Source organism: Suncus etruscus, chromosome 1 (assembly GCF_024139225.1).
Source record: "Suncus etruscus isolate mSunEtr1 chromosome 1, mSunEtr1.pri.cur, whole genome shotgun sequence".
In the NCBI taxonomy this organism is placed as follows: domain Eukaryota; kingdom Metazoa; phylum Chordata; class Mammalia; order Eulipotyphla; family Soricidae; genus Suncus; species Suncus etruscus.
This window is the reverse complement of record NC_064848.1, coordinates 48,103,750-48,119,267: the sequence shown is the minus strand read 5'-3', so window position 1 is coordinate 48,119,267 and position 15,518 is coordinate 48,103,750. Positions and strand designations below refer to the sequence as shown.

At 36.7% G+C, this 15,518-nt stretch overlaps 1 pseudogene; it reads left to right on the top strand.

The window, feature by feature from the left end:
• Window positions 1-3,354: 3,354 nt before the first annotated feature.
• LOC126003381 (protein BTG4-like) lies at window positions 3,355-4,037 on the top strand (annotated as a pseudogene).
• Window positions 4,038-15,518: the final 11,481 nt, after the last annotated feature.

Genomic DNA, 15,518 nt, shown 5'->3' with positions numbered 1-15,518 from the left:
AAATCTTCTCAATTTTTTTCTGCTACCGGGTATCTCTGAAGCCTCACACTTTCTAAAGCCAAATCTAGGGGAGGGACAGCAATGAAGTCTAGTGTCAAAGCAAGCAAATAAATAAATAGAGGTCGCATGGGAGTAAGTTGGTAAATTCTAGGAGAGTAGACATGGAGCTAGATTTTGCAGAACTTACACTGGGAAAAAGAAAGTTTTCCTTGGAAGCTTCTTGAGTACCTGGTCAGCGTGGTACAACTTTACTTTTAGTACAGATTATCTTTGAGAACTTGGACTTGAATGTTCCTGTCCTTAGCATCTACTCTCCAGGCACTTTGTTAAACTCTTATTGATATAATCTCTCTAGTTCTCTTCTCAAGTAACCTCAGGAAGGCATGGTTGTTTTACTGCTTACTGCTATTTTACAGGTCAGGGAATTCATCTCGAAGAGGTTTAGAGTAACTAGCCGGTGAGGTGGCGCTAGAGGAAGGAAGCAAACAAGCCTCTTTCTCAGTTTTCCCATAATTCTTCTGCAGCCATGGTTCTTTTTGCCTAAAAATAAAAATAACTAACCAAAACAACATGAAATATAAGAGAAGCCCATAAAAAAGAAAATAATAAGGAGTGTCTAGAGAAACATATAAAATTCTTAAAAAAAAATCTGTTAGCACTGGTCCCAACTGCCATCTTCTCTAAGCTAAATTGCTAAACCATCCCAAAACCTGAGAGGTTGAGATAGTTCTGAGAGACTGAGATAATTATGTGCCATACATGTGCTGGGGTTGAGAAGGGGAGAAGAGACACTTCTGCAGAATTTTAATTAAGTGTGCCACAAGAGCCTGTAGACCCATACAGATCTTCAAAAGTATGTCAATCATCAGCAAGGGAAAAATAATCATCAATATGAACTTGATTAAGAATAGGGGTGAGTGGGGCCGGGAAGGTGGCGCTAGAGGTAAGGTGTCTGCCTTACAAGCGCTAGCGTAGGACGGACCACGGTTCGATCCCCCGGCGTCCCATATGGTCTCCCCAAGCCAGGGGCGATTTCTGAGCTCATAGCCAGTAGTAACCCCTGAGCGTCAAACGGGTGTGGCCCAAAAACCAAAAAAAAAAAAAAAAAAAAAAAAAGAATAGGGGTGAGGAGATAAAAGCCCCCAAACACTCTTTCAAAAGTACTTATACTCCTATATTTATTGCAGAACTATTTTTAGTAGTCCTGGAAACAACCCAAGTATCCAAAAACACATAAGTAAATAAAGAAAATATGGAATATTTTTTGGCTATACGAAGAAATGAAGTCAAGTAATTTGCCACTACATGAATGGGACTGGAGAATATCATGCTGAGTGAAGTCAGCTAGAAGGAGAGAGGAGAGGGACAGAATAAAAATGTTCTCTCTTATGTGTGGGATATAAAGATACATAAAAAGGAAATAAGAAATCGTCAGTGGCAACAAAAACTGAGAATTGGCCTACAAGGGAGTATGTGTGTGGATAAGGTGGATGGGAAAGGATCTTGAGACATTGGTAGAATGTCTGGTGAGTGTGGTATTAGGCATGTTCAGGTATATGCCTGAAACTTTATTAAAAATTATGGTGCTTTGATATAAACTGGAATAAAAAATAAGTAAATAAAAATGGGGGCCAAAGAGATAGAGATATGGGGTAGAGCCCTTGCAAATGACTGATATACTCACTCAGGTTAGAATCCATGAACCCCATATGGTCCCTAGAGTCTGCCAGGAATGTTCCTTAAGCACAGAGCCAGGAGTAAAGCTCTGTGCATAGTCAGATGTGGCCCCCAAACAAACATAAGACAGAGAGCATGGCCAAGAATGGCTATCTCTAAAATCTAAATTGTTTCATATGCTAAATATTTTATGGTAATAGTGTTATTATTTTAACTGGCACCAGGACAATTTGGAAGAGATATTCTGTTATTTGGGAAAATATCAAATGAGCCACTTGAGATCCAAGGTAGTTTTCAAGAATGTGGACATGGTCAGGATAAACAATGCTAATCTCATGTCCTGTGGCTCAACCTCAGGACAAACAATAACAATTACAATTTTTGTGAGTTTGTATTTAGGGGGAAAAGATATAGAGAAAAAGTATCACTAGAAGTTCTGTGAAACTCCCAGCAGAGAAAGTTTCTGGTGGAAGTCAATAAGTCACTGGTAGGAATAATAATGTCTCACATGCAATTTGAAATTATACCTATTGATACAAGAAACCCTTGCCTCAATCTCTGTCAAACCACACATAGAAATAACCATCCATTTAATTTATTCTGAATTAGAAAAATACCATAGCATAGCCTGGCTTGTCTTCAGTGACGAAGGAAGACAAGCATGGGATGATAAAACTTTCACACAGGAACCAAATTTAGTGGCAAAAGGCAAAGTCATAGCATAGCAATAAGGACACTTTTCCTTATCTACCTCCTTCTTTAGGAATCCCATAAATTGTGGAGATTATACACTAGAAAAAAATTTTTAGATAATATATTTGATAAAGAATTTATATCTAGGGTATATATTTTTAACTGTATTCAAACTTGAATAGTAATTAATTCAACTAATATGGGTAATGTTTGAACTACTTTATCAATGAAGATACATGAATAGAAAATGACAACATGAAAATCTAAAGGATTTATGGGGACATTTTATAGATTTTTTTTGATTTAGAGAAGATAAAGACTATAAAGTAGTTTTTGATTTCTGAGGAGTTCCTTCCACCACAAGGACATATCATTATTTTCTTACTGTTAAAATCCATTGCAATCCAGGTTTGACTGTATATGTGATACACCTGAAGAGTATCTAGCAAACCTAATCATACAATCTTCTCTGTAAAGACCTATAGGGAGAGTGAGCAGTGGAAGGCAGAGTCCAGGTTGAAGGAAACCCAGAAGCAGGTCTAGCCTACAATAGGCTAAGTCTGCTGTATTGATGCTTATTGAATCTAAGAAATAAACAGTTGTTGTTTTTTTGTATGTTTATTTTGTTTTATTTTTGAGTTATATCCAGCTATATTCAGTGGTTACTCCTGGCTCGTGCTCATGGATCCTGGCAGGATTGGGGAAACCATATAGGGTTCAAGAAACTGAACCCAGGTCAGTTATGTTATAAGTATGCTCCCCACAGAACAGTTTTATTAATGAGCAAAATGAGCAGTTTTATAAATTTATTATTTTGTTCTCAATGTTAATTTTGCTTTTTAAACAGTATTTCTATTGTCTTTAGTCTCCTAAAATAGTTAGTTTAAAACAAACTAATATTGGAGCCTTGCATAAAAGTGTTTCCTAACTTTGCCCACATTTTGTTGGAATTATAAAAGAGCTAGTGAAATTTTTTCTTGAATCATGAGAAATGAAATTGCAACTACAGTTTTCTTTTTTTACAAAATTTGCAAACATACAAACAAAAACATGTCAAACTGAGTAAACAGCAAATAGAAGATTTTGCAGAAAAATTAACTACGATTTTATTTGAAACATATAAAAGTCACTGGCACTCTAATTGCCCTTCTATAAAGGTCAAGCCTTCAGGTGTATCAGGATAAACAATAATCAGAATAAATATCCCATTCTAGAAAAGGCTTGTGCTAAAAATCATGTGGATTTTACTCACCTGGGACTTCCAAAGGAAATGATCATATCCCTTTGAAATGTGATGTAGATATGGTGAGAGAAATCATACTTTTACAATTGTTATCTTTTTAAAGGCAGATGGGAGAAATGGAAATTATCCCAACAAATCAGTCACGCTGTTAGTAGAGCTACCTTAGACTACTCCTCAGCATGAAGAAAGTTGTAACAAAGAACCACAGATAATTCCTAAAGTCAAAAATCCAAAAACTATCAGGTTGAAAATGTGAAACAGCCCTTTCAATCTTGATTCCAAATACCTTGCAGAATGAATATGGCAGTTGGCCATGTGGACCTCTAAGAAATTACTTATTATATGTTGCACTAAAAACACTAAGATTTATAGACCTACTGCTCTACACAGGATAGACAGGTACCACTGGGTTAACAACATATAAAGAAGTGACTCGGTGGAGAAATTGCTCAGAGGAGACACTAGTTTTTGTTTTTGTTTTTCCAAAGCAAAAATAAGCCCAAGATTGAGAGATCCATGAAAGAAAATAAAAATAACCATTACATGAAGGGTAAGAATTGTAGTAGTAATCCTTGATAATGTGTTTAGCTGTAATCATTTTAATTTAATTATTAGTTTATGAAACACTAATGAATGCACTTGATATTCTTTTTTTGTTTGTTTGTTTGTTTTTGGGCCACACCCAGCGGTGCTCAGGGGTTACTCCTGGTTGTCTGCTCAGAAATAGCTCCTGGCAGGCATGAGGGACCATATGGGACACCAGGATTCGAACCAACCACTATTGGTCCTGGATCAGCTGTTTAAAAGGCAAACACCACTGTGCTATCTATCTCTCCGGGTCCTTGATTTTCTTTTTTTTACAGTATTTTTAAAAATATCTTTATTTAAGCACCTTGATTACAGACATAATTGTAGTTGGATTTCAGTCATATAAAAAACAACCCCCTTCACCATGCACTTCATATTCTAATAAAACAAAGATAATAACATATGATAAGATTTAATGAAGTATAAAAAGTAAGTTTGAATAAACATACTGTTTTAGTGTTTTTAGCTAAATTTACAGAAAGTTTTAGAAGTTCATGTTTCTTCATTAGTTTTTGAAAAGTAGATTAGCATGTAGATTAGACTAATGCTTATATAAGTACTTAAAAACAATAACTAATTAAAAATTATCTTTTAATGCTATTAAAAAATAAACTTTGATACTGGATTAGAAATATATTCACAACAGTTCTTGCCATAGCGATTAGGCAAGAAAAAGATATCAAGGGCATCCAGAAAGGAAAGGAAGAAGTCAAGCTCTCACTATTTGCAGATGACATACTATATTTAAAAAACCCTAAAGACTCCACTAAAAAACTTCTAGAAACAATCACTCATATAGCAAAGTGGCAGGCTACAAAATTAACACACAAAAATCAATGATATTCTTATACACCAATAATGATAGTGAAGAAATGGCTATCAAAAAATCCCATTTACATTAGTGCCACACAAACTCGAATATCTTGGAGTCAACTTAACTAAAGATGTGAAGGACTTATACAAAGAAAACTACAAAACCCTGCTTCAAGAAATAAAAGAGGACACAAGGAAGTGGAGCAATACCCTGTTCATGAATTAGGAGTGTTAACATTATTAAAATGACAATACTACCCAAGGCATTGTACAGATTTAATGCAATCCCTCTAAGGATACCCATAACATTTTTCAAAGATGTGGATCAAATACTCCTGAAATTCATCTGGAACAATAAACACCCAAGAATCGCAAGAGCAGCCCTTGAGAAAAGGACTATGGGAGGCATCACTTTTCCCAACTTTAAATTTTATTACAAAGCAATAGTCATTAAAACAGCATGGTATTGGAATAAAGACAGACCCTCAAATCAATGGAATAGACTGGATTATTCAAAGAATGCTCCCCGATATACAATCAATTAATCTTTGATAAAGGGGCAAGAAGTGCAAAATGGAGCAAGGAAAGCCTCTTCAACAAGTGGTGTTGGCACAACTGGCTAGCCACTTGCAAAAAAAAAAAAAAAACGGACTTAGACCTCCAGCTAATACCATGCACAAAGGTCAAATGCAAATTAAAGACCTTGATATCAGACCTGAAACCATAGAGTATATAGAACGACATGTAGGTAAAACACTCCAGGACATTGAAACTAAAGTCATCTTCAGGGAAGAAACAGCACTCTCTAAACAAGTCGAAGCAGAGATACACAAATGGGACTATTTAAGCTAAGAAGCTTCTGCACCTCAAAGGAAGTAATGTGTAAGGATACAAAAGCCACCCACAGAATGTGAGAAGCTATTCACCTAATACCCATCAGATAAGGAACTAATATCTAAGATATACAAGGTACTGACAGAACTTAACAAGAAAAAAACATCTAACCCCATCAAAAATTGGGGAGAAGAAATGAACAATTTCTCAAAGAAGAAATACAAATGGCCAAAAGGCACATGAAAAAATGCTCCACATCACTAATAATCAGGGAGATGCAAATCAAACAATCATGAGATACCATCTCACACCACAGAGACTGGCACACATCACAAAGAATAAGAACAATCAGTGATGGTGGGGATATGGGAAGAAATGAACTCTCATTCACTGTGGTGGGAATTCTAGTCCAGCCCTAATGGAAAACAATATGGAGATGCCTCAAAAACTGGAAATTGCGCTCCCATATGATCCGGCTATACCACTCCTAGGGATATACCCTAGGAACACAAAAATCCAATAGAAAAATCTCTTCCTCACACCTATATTCATCGCAGCACTTTTTACAATAGCCAATATGCAAGATACTCTTCAACAGATGAATGGCTAAAGAAACTGTGGTACATATACATAATGGAATATTATGCAGCTGTCAGGAGAGATTAAGTCATCCTATACATGAATGTACATGGAATCTATTATGCTGAGTGAAATTAGTCAGAGGGAGAGAGAGACACACAAAATAGTCTCACTCATATATGGGTTTTAAGAAAAAAATAAAGGCATTGAAATAATTCCCAGAGTTGAGGGCCAGAAGGACCATCTCAAGATATGAAGCTCACCACAAAAGTAGTGAGTGCAGTTAGAGAAATAACTATGCTGAGAACTATCATAATAATGTCAATAAGTGAGGGATGTAGAAAGCCTGTCTCGAGTACAGGTGGGGGAGGGAAGAGATGGGTGCATTGGTGATGGGAAGGTTGCACAGGTGAAGGAGGATGTTCTTGTTATGACTGAAACCCAACTACAATTACATTTGTAATCACGATGTTTAAATAAAGAATTTAGTTTTAAAAAAGAAAAATAATAAATAAACTCACAGCACAGAAATATACTCTCATAATTTAGTAGATTCAACTTGACTTGCTTGGTTTTATGAAGAGTACTCCAGAAATTTGTTCACATCAATTACCACCAGGATCAGTAAATTCTACTTCAATTGACATTTTGTTGTGAAATCTTATTCTATAATTTCCTGTGTAGAATAGTCTTTAAAAAAAAAACCACGAAAATGCAGTATTTAAACTATTTCTACTAAAAATGGCCTAAGAGTTCACTTCAAAAGACTTTTGTAAGGGCAAGAGAGAAGTATAGTGGGTAAGGTGCTTGCTTGCCTTGCATGCAACCAACCTAGATTTGATCTTTGTCAACCCATATATTCCCTCTGCCAGGAGTTCAGAGTCAGGAGTAAGCCCTAAGCATTTCCTAGTTGGCCCAAAAACTAATAAAAAAATACCTTTTATTTTAAAAAATAATTTTAATTGAATCAATATGAGATACCCACAAAATCGTACATGATTGGATTTTCAGTCTACAATATCCAATACCCATTCCTTCAACAGTGTACTTTTCCCACCACCAATGTCCCCAGCTTCCCTCCTGCCCTCTCCTCTCTCTCACACTATCTATCTCTCATTCTCTCTTTTTCTTTCTATCTCTCTTTCTCTCTGACTTTACTTTTTTCTCCCTAGATATTGTTGTTTGCAATATTGTTAATGAAATAGTATAATTGTCATACTGGTCTCTTCTCTGCCCTAATTGCACTCCACTTTCTATAGCAAGCTTCCAACCATGGATCAGCCTACCTGGACCACGTTTCTATTGTCTTTTATTATTGCCATACTACCTAAAAAAAAAAGACCTTCTTAAGAAAATAAAAGACATATCATAGATTAGAAACATATATCTTCAAGTTCATAGTCTTACATCAGTAAGCAAAGAATCCTCAAGATTCAAAATAAACCAAGACAATAAGATATAGAAGAAAGATCCGAGGGACTTGGAATGTGGCTTAACAGTTGAGTACTTTCCTTGCAGATAAGAGAACTTAACTCTTTAAACCACTGAAAAGGAAAAAATATATATAAACACACTTTACCAAAGAAGACATAGAGATGGTTAATAGGAGAGTAAAAGATCAAAATTACTAGTCATTAAGGAAATGCAAATTAAAATCTCAGTAGACACCACCACATTTATTATAATAAATTATAAATAATAAGCACAGTAAACACTACCAAGAATATAAAGCAACTAATTGCAGACCTGGGTTAGATCCTGGCACTACCCCCGAGCACTGCCAAGAATGAACCCTGTGAATAGGGCATTTGCTTTGCATACTGCTAACCAGGGTTTTATCCCTAGCACTTTATATGACCCCCCTTGTACCACTAGGAAGTTAATTCTAAGTACATAACCAGAAAAATCAATGAGTTTTTTTTTCCAGGTGTGGCCCAAAAAATAAAAAAAAAATAGAAAAAAGAAATTATCCTTGACAACAGATCCAGGAGTAATCCTTTGAGGCACCTCTGAGTGTAATACAAACAACAAATGTATATGTTAGTTTATATTTATTACATGTGTTTTTATTGATAGAAGTAATATATTGCACTTTGGAAAACTATTTTGAAGTTTCTTCAAAAAGTAAATACAGGCACCAGAGAGATTGTACAGTGGGTAGGGTGCTTGTCTTGCATGTGGCTGTTTTAGAGTCAATCCCCAGCTCTTGGGCAGGAGTGATCCCTGAGTGCAGAGCTAGAAGTCCTGAGCATAGCTAGGACCCCCCTCCCCCCAAAAAATAGGACATACATAGGTGATTCATACAATTCAAGAGAAAAGATGGCATGTATCATAATTTCAATGTAAGTACATATCACATTTTATGCTTTCATTAACAGACACAAATTGCTTCTATCTTTTGGCTTTGGTAAATAATACTGCTCAAAGCTGTGTGTGAAAGTCTGTTTGAGTTCAAGCTTTCACTTATTTCGGTATGTAGACCCAGAAGTGAAATGTCTGGGCCATATGGTCACTTTATATTTTTGAATTTTTGAAAAAAGTTTTAATTTTTGAAAGCACCATGGCCAAATATTTGCAATAACAATATCATGGAAACAATAACAGCTACATTGCAGGTTTATGAGGTGGTAGTCCTTGAACAACATCCTATGGAGCTTTTGGGCTACTCAGGTGAAAATATGTGGTGCCAAAGATTGAACCAGAGATGGCAACATGCAAAGCAAATTCCTAAATGCCTAAATTATCTCTCTGGCTCCATCAATGAGATACTTTTCTTAAGGACAGGTGTTTTTTAGGAAAATGACTTTGCTAAACATGATAGAAACATAAATCATCTTACTTAATTTTCCCGAGAACAAATAGAGAAAAGTGTTAGTATATCCTTTCTATGTGTAAGAAAAATGAGGTACTGTAAGGTCAAGTAACTTGTCCAAATCCACAGCTGGTAAAGAACACAGAAATACTTGGAATCAGATTTTACTCTCTAAACTACTAGGTATTGTATTGTCTACTTGTTCCCCAGATATTATTTTTATCTAATAGCATGGTACTGATATGGAAACAAGTAGCTGTGTGGACTAGCAGTTCTTACTCTCTGATTTGTTCTAAGAACCTGTGAAGACTTTCTGCAGATATTTTGTCCCTTTCAAATGAGCAATTTGTCTCCTTTCTATGTCCCTTCAGAGAAGGATTCTCCTATTTTCTAGAGATAGCACTAGGAAATTCCCCTTAGTTCCTCTGCCAGATTCGACAGAGAGTATTTCTCTCTGAAGTTGTTCAGAGACTACTATCTGACTGACTGATGAGTCATAGTTTTCACTGGCAAGGTTGCATTTCCTCTCTTTTTTGGTCTCCATTCAAGTAATGAGGTTTTGAGTGCAGTTTCCTTTTCAAGCCTGGCACCAGTTTCTTTCATTATCTCATGGGAATGAATGTCTGAGAGCTAAAATTCCCTAATTATTTAAAGAACACACATTTTTTTCTTTCCTACTGGTTTATTTTTTAATATAATTTTTATTTTGATCATAGTGGCTTACATATTGTTGACAATAATATTTAGGTACATATTTACATAAAATCAGGGGGGATTCCCATCACCAAATTGTCCTCCCTACACCTCCGTTTTTGTCCTACCTCCCATATCCTCTTCCCTCACCCCCAGGGTTGCTAGAATATGTGGTCCCCTCTGTATCTAGCCTACTACTTAGTAGTCTTGCACCTGTTTGGTCCTGGTGCCTCCCTTATTTCCCACTCTAACTGGGGGGCAGGACTAGCTAGTTCAAGTTACGTGGTTTTGTTTGAAGAAGAGAAAAGTAATAAACTGGGGTAAAAGTCTAATACGCCGAAAATAAGCAGAATTCTTCTAGAGGCTCTCATCATCGGTTTGAGAGATGAAGGAGAAAAAGAAGGTGAAACACTCCACCAGTACAAAAAGAAGTGTCAAATATCCAGTGAGGACTCCAACAATAATGATAAGCACCACAAAAAAAAAACCAAAACACCATGGTCTTGATATAAGAAACATGGCATAGCACATAAAGAAAGAACAGAAAGGAAGAGAAAAATAAGTGTAACTGGGGACAACAACTTCAATAATCACACCCAAACTGAGAAATTGACCAAAAATAGATAGGTAAATAAAAAAAATAATAATAATAAATGAAGATAAAATAATATATAAAAAAATAAACAATGTTTTGTGCTTTTTGTTTTTTTTTTGTTTTTTCTCTCCTGCCCTGGCACAGTAAATATTGGGGTCATTCGAAAAGGAATTCACTTGGCCTAAGAGATATGGGGTTTCTCCGTCCTTGGAGTATATTGTCATGGGATTAATTATAGACTCTGTTCAGGATCATTTACTCTCCCGGTGGTGCTTTTGTGGTGTTTGGAAGACTTCTGCTCTGTCCTGGGTGATACAATCAGGCCTCTGTGTCTAGAGATCTCAGTATCTGCACAGATCCAGGGGTGGGACTTATGATGAAGTCAGTCTTTGTGGTTCTAGAAGTTCTGTTCACTCAGTGTCATTTTAATCCATCTTCTGTGGTCGGTGATCTTGGTCTTTGCACTGAACCTAGGATGGCACCTAGGATATCGTCTTTCTTTGTGCTTCCAGAAGCCCCCATTCCATTACAATGGTTTCTGCCAGACCTTTGGAACTGGGGATCATGTTTATTGTGCAGGTCGTAGAAGAACACACATTTTATGGAAAAAATACTTTTTGGTTTTTCTTTACTTTCATCTAGGGGGCTCCTTTTCATCTTTTTATAAAAATCTAGAGTGAAAATAGAGAACTTGCAATGTTGACAATGACATATTAGTACAAAATGCAGATCAAAACTATTTTATTCAGAAATTCAAACACATAATGTATACGTGCATATTTACTTTATTTACTGTATGTAGTGCATATCCCAAATTTATTTGGCCAACTGACATTTTCAGAAAGAAAAATCGCACAACAGCCCTTTACACAACTATCTTCCTTAAATAAACAAATAAAAAAGCCTGTTCTAATTGCACCTGGGGTTACTACTGCCACCCCCCCACCCTGGCCTTTTAGTGCCCCACTGGAGGCAGTATTCCCCATGTTGGGACACACTGCTTTAGTGGAAAAAGCATGGGGCTGGGAGTGATAAAGACCTCAGAATTTTAAAGATTCTGCTAGTTTGATTGTTTTTGCTTCTGCACTCGGGATTCATTCCAGGCAGTACTTAGGGGGCCATATCAGATGCTGGGAATTGAACCCAGGTTGACTGCAGTGAAGGCAAGCATTCTATCCAACTGTCCTATCTCTGTTCTCCTTCTGCTAGTTTTTAACTGCATAGTCTTGGACAAGTTATGTAAAGTGGAAGTACTCATGCCTTGAACTTTTGTAGATTGCTGTGAAGAAAATATTAAAGAATAGAAAATCAATTGCAGCACTATTTACAATAGCTAGGCTCTGGAAACAACTCAGATGCCCTTCAACAGATGAATGCTAAAGAAACTGTAGTACATATACACAATGGAATATTATGCAGCCATCAGGAAAGATGAAGGTCATGAAATTTTTTTCTTATAAATGGATGTACATGAAATCTATTATGTTGAGTGAAATAAGTCAGAGGAAAAGAGATAGGGACACAGAACAGTCTCATTCATCTGAGTTTTAAGAAAAATTAAGAACATTATTGTAATAATGGGCAGCAACAATAGAGATGAGGGCTGGAAGGACCAGCTCACAATATGAAGCTCACCACAAAGAGTGGTGAGTGCAGTTAGGAAAATAACTGCTCTAACAACTTTCATGACAACTTTAATGAGTGAGAGAAGTAGAATGCCTGTCTTGAATACAGTTAGGGGTGGGGAACGGGGGCATTGGTGATGGGAATGTTGCACTGATGAAGAGGGGTATGCTGTTTATGACTAAAACCCAAGTATAATCATGCTTGTAATCATGGTGCTTAAATAAAGATTTTATAAAATAAAAAAGAAGATGATGTTGATTAGGTTCCATCCAAGGTCTTACCTGTGGAAGATGTACAATGTTTGATTTAATAAAAAGTGAATCACAATTGTGGAAATTTTTTACATATAAATAAATGAGTCTTCTGTATTATTCTTGCCAAATTCAAAAAAACATATAATAGATGTGGCATTTTCCTTCTAATAGAATCTAAAATATGTGGTGTTTTTTTTGTTTTGTTTATTTGTTTGTTTGCCATAACCTGGTGAATACTACTGAAGCTACTCTCAATTAGTGCTCAGGGTAATTCCCAGCAGTGTTGATGCCAGGATTCAAATCCTGGTCTCTTGCATGCAGAGCATGCTCTTAGCTGATTAAACCATCTTTCCAGCCCATAATGTGACTTTATTTAATCAGTCATGTGTGAATATGTGTGTGTGTGTGTGTGTGTGTGTGTGTGTGTGTGTGAGAGAGAGAGAGAGAGAGAGAGAGAAGAGAGAGAGAGAGAGAGAGAGAGAGAGAGAGACAAAGAGACAGAGACAGACAGAGACAGGAAGAGATTGGGAAGGACAATCTATACTACCGTATTTGCCGGCGTATAAGATGACCCTTCAACCCATGAAAAACTTCCTAAAAAGTCGGGAGTCATATTATATGCTGGTATACGGCATGCTGAAACTTGTTCCAGCTTCAGGGACGAGTGATCCACACCCCTCTTACTTTTAAGAAGTAACTTACTTTTAAGACTTTTAGGAAGTTTCACATGGGTTGAAGGGTCATCTTATACGCCGGCAAATACGGTATATACAGTATAATTCAGGAACTTCTAAAATTCCAACTCCAAACATTTCTTTAAGTGTTTTCTGAAAAACTATTTCAGAAGCAAGATTATTTGTTTTACAGATCTTTGAAACACCAACTGTGGATTGGTTGCAGTCCAGAACAACCATAAATCTGAAAAGTAGTCTTTAGCAACACTATTTGTAACATAGAACTTTTAAGTTCTATGTTAAAGAACAAAAATTACCAGTGGGGGTGTGGGGAAAAGGAACTCTCTTTGATGAGAATATTGACTGGTTCACATCAATCAAAAATATGGTCACCTCTAAAAATAATTGAGCTTCCATATATTCTAGCTGTTCCACCTCTCAACATCTCCTCAATTGTCCACAAAGTACATTAGAAAAGATTTTGTGTTCCTATGTTCATTGTAACACTATTTAGAATAACCAAGATCTGAAAACAATTCAAACGTCAAAAAAAAAATAGATAAATGACTAGATTAAAAAACAACAACAAAAAAAAAAACTGTAGTACAGGAGCCAGAGAGATATTACAGTGGGCAGAGCACTTGATTTACATAAGGATGCTTTGAGTTTTTTCTCTAGCATCCTCTATGGTCACTCAAGCATGGGCAAGAGGGATTTCTGAGTACAGAGCCAGGAGAATCCTTGAGTATTACTGGGTATGATCCAAAAACAAAAAAAATTTTTAAATGAGGTATGTACACATAATGGAATGCTACTTGACTATCAGAAATAGTGCTCATGCTGATGCATGGAAATAAATGGAACTATCATGCTGAGTGAAGTTATTCAGAAGGGTGATAGATAAGATCCAGAGTGATGGGGCCGGAGAGATAGCATAGCGGTAAGGCGTTTGTCTTTCATGCAGAATGGCGGTGGTTCGAATCCTGGCATCCCATATGGTCCCCTGTGCCTACCAAGGGCGATTTCTGAGCATAGAGCCAGGAGTAACCCCTGAGCGCTGCCAGGTGTGACCCAAAAAACCAAAAAAAAAAAAAAGATACAGAGTGATCTATCATAATGTTGGGTATAAACAACATAGTAAAAGAGCCAAATAATTAGCAAAGGCAAACCATAATTGGTTTTACTTGGAAGTGGGAGCAGAATAGGATGGGAAAACAGTCTTTGAGACATTGGAGGAAGAGAAAGTTGATACTTTGGTTTTAGGGTGTGGTTTCAGAATAATTATTAAAAGTATTATAAACCACAGTGATTTTTTTTAAACGTTGTTATTTTATTGGGCTACATCTTACAGTGCTAGGACTTAAATTCTGTCTCTGCAGTTGGGGATCACTCCTGGGTGGACTTGGTGAACCATATGGCATACTGGGTATTGAACTAAGGTTGGCTGCGATGAAAGGCAAATGCCACTAACCACTGTATTATTGTTCTGCCCCTCCTGTGACTCAAAATAGTTTTTAATAATTTTTTTTGTTTATTTTTAATAATAATTTTTAATTTTGACCAAAGTGGACTTACATATCCTTTCACAGTAATATTTTAGGTATATTTTATGATTGCTGGTGTTGGTTGTTTGGAGGCTACATCTGGCTGTGCTCAGGACATGATTTTGCACTTGGGAATCACTCCTGGCAAGGCTCAAGTGCTGAGGATCCAATCTGGAATAGCTATGAGCAAGGTAGCATTCCTAATGATTGTACTATAGCTCCAGCACCTAAAGAAATAAAAATATTTTGGGGGGGACCTGAGCGGTGGCCCCCGCAAGCGGTAGGGTGTTTGCCTTGCATGTGCTAACCTAGGACAGTCCATAGTTCGATCCCCCCGGGCGTCCCATATGGTCCCCCCAAGCCAGGAGGAGATTTCTGAGCACATAGCAGGAGTAACCCCTGAGTCATCACTGGCATGGCCCCAAAAATAATAAATAAATAAAATATTTTTGAAAGTAAAAAAAGAATTGGGGCTGGAGTAAAAATACAGTGGTTTATTATATGCAACGATTTGATTACCTGCACTACATATGGTCCCCTGACTCCCTCTAGGAGTGATCCCTGAGCACAGAGCAAGGAGTAAGCTCTGTTCTGGAGCACTCAGATGAAGCCTGAAATTTAAAAAAAAGAAGAAGAAGAAGAAGAAGGAAGAAGAAGAAGAGAAGAAGAAGAAGAAGAAGAAGAAGAAGAAGAAGAAGAAGAAGAAGAAGGAGGAGGAGAAGAAGGAAGAAGAAGAGAAGAAGAAGAAGAAGTAGAAGAAGAAGAAGAAGAAGAAGAAGAAGAAGAAGAAGAAGAAGAAGAAGAAGAAGAAGAAGAAGAAAATAAAGTTTTAACACAAGAGAAAGCTGAAGATAAAGGGTAAGCAAACACAGGTTCCTAAAAAAGGAATATTT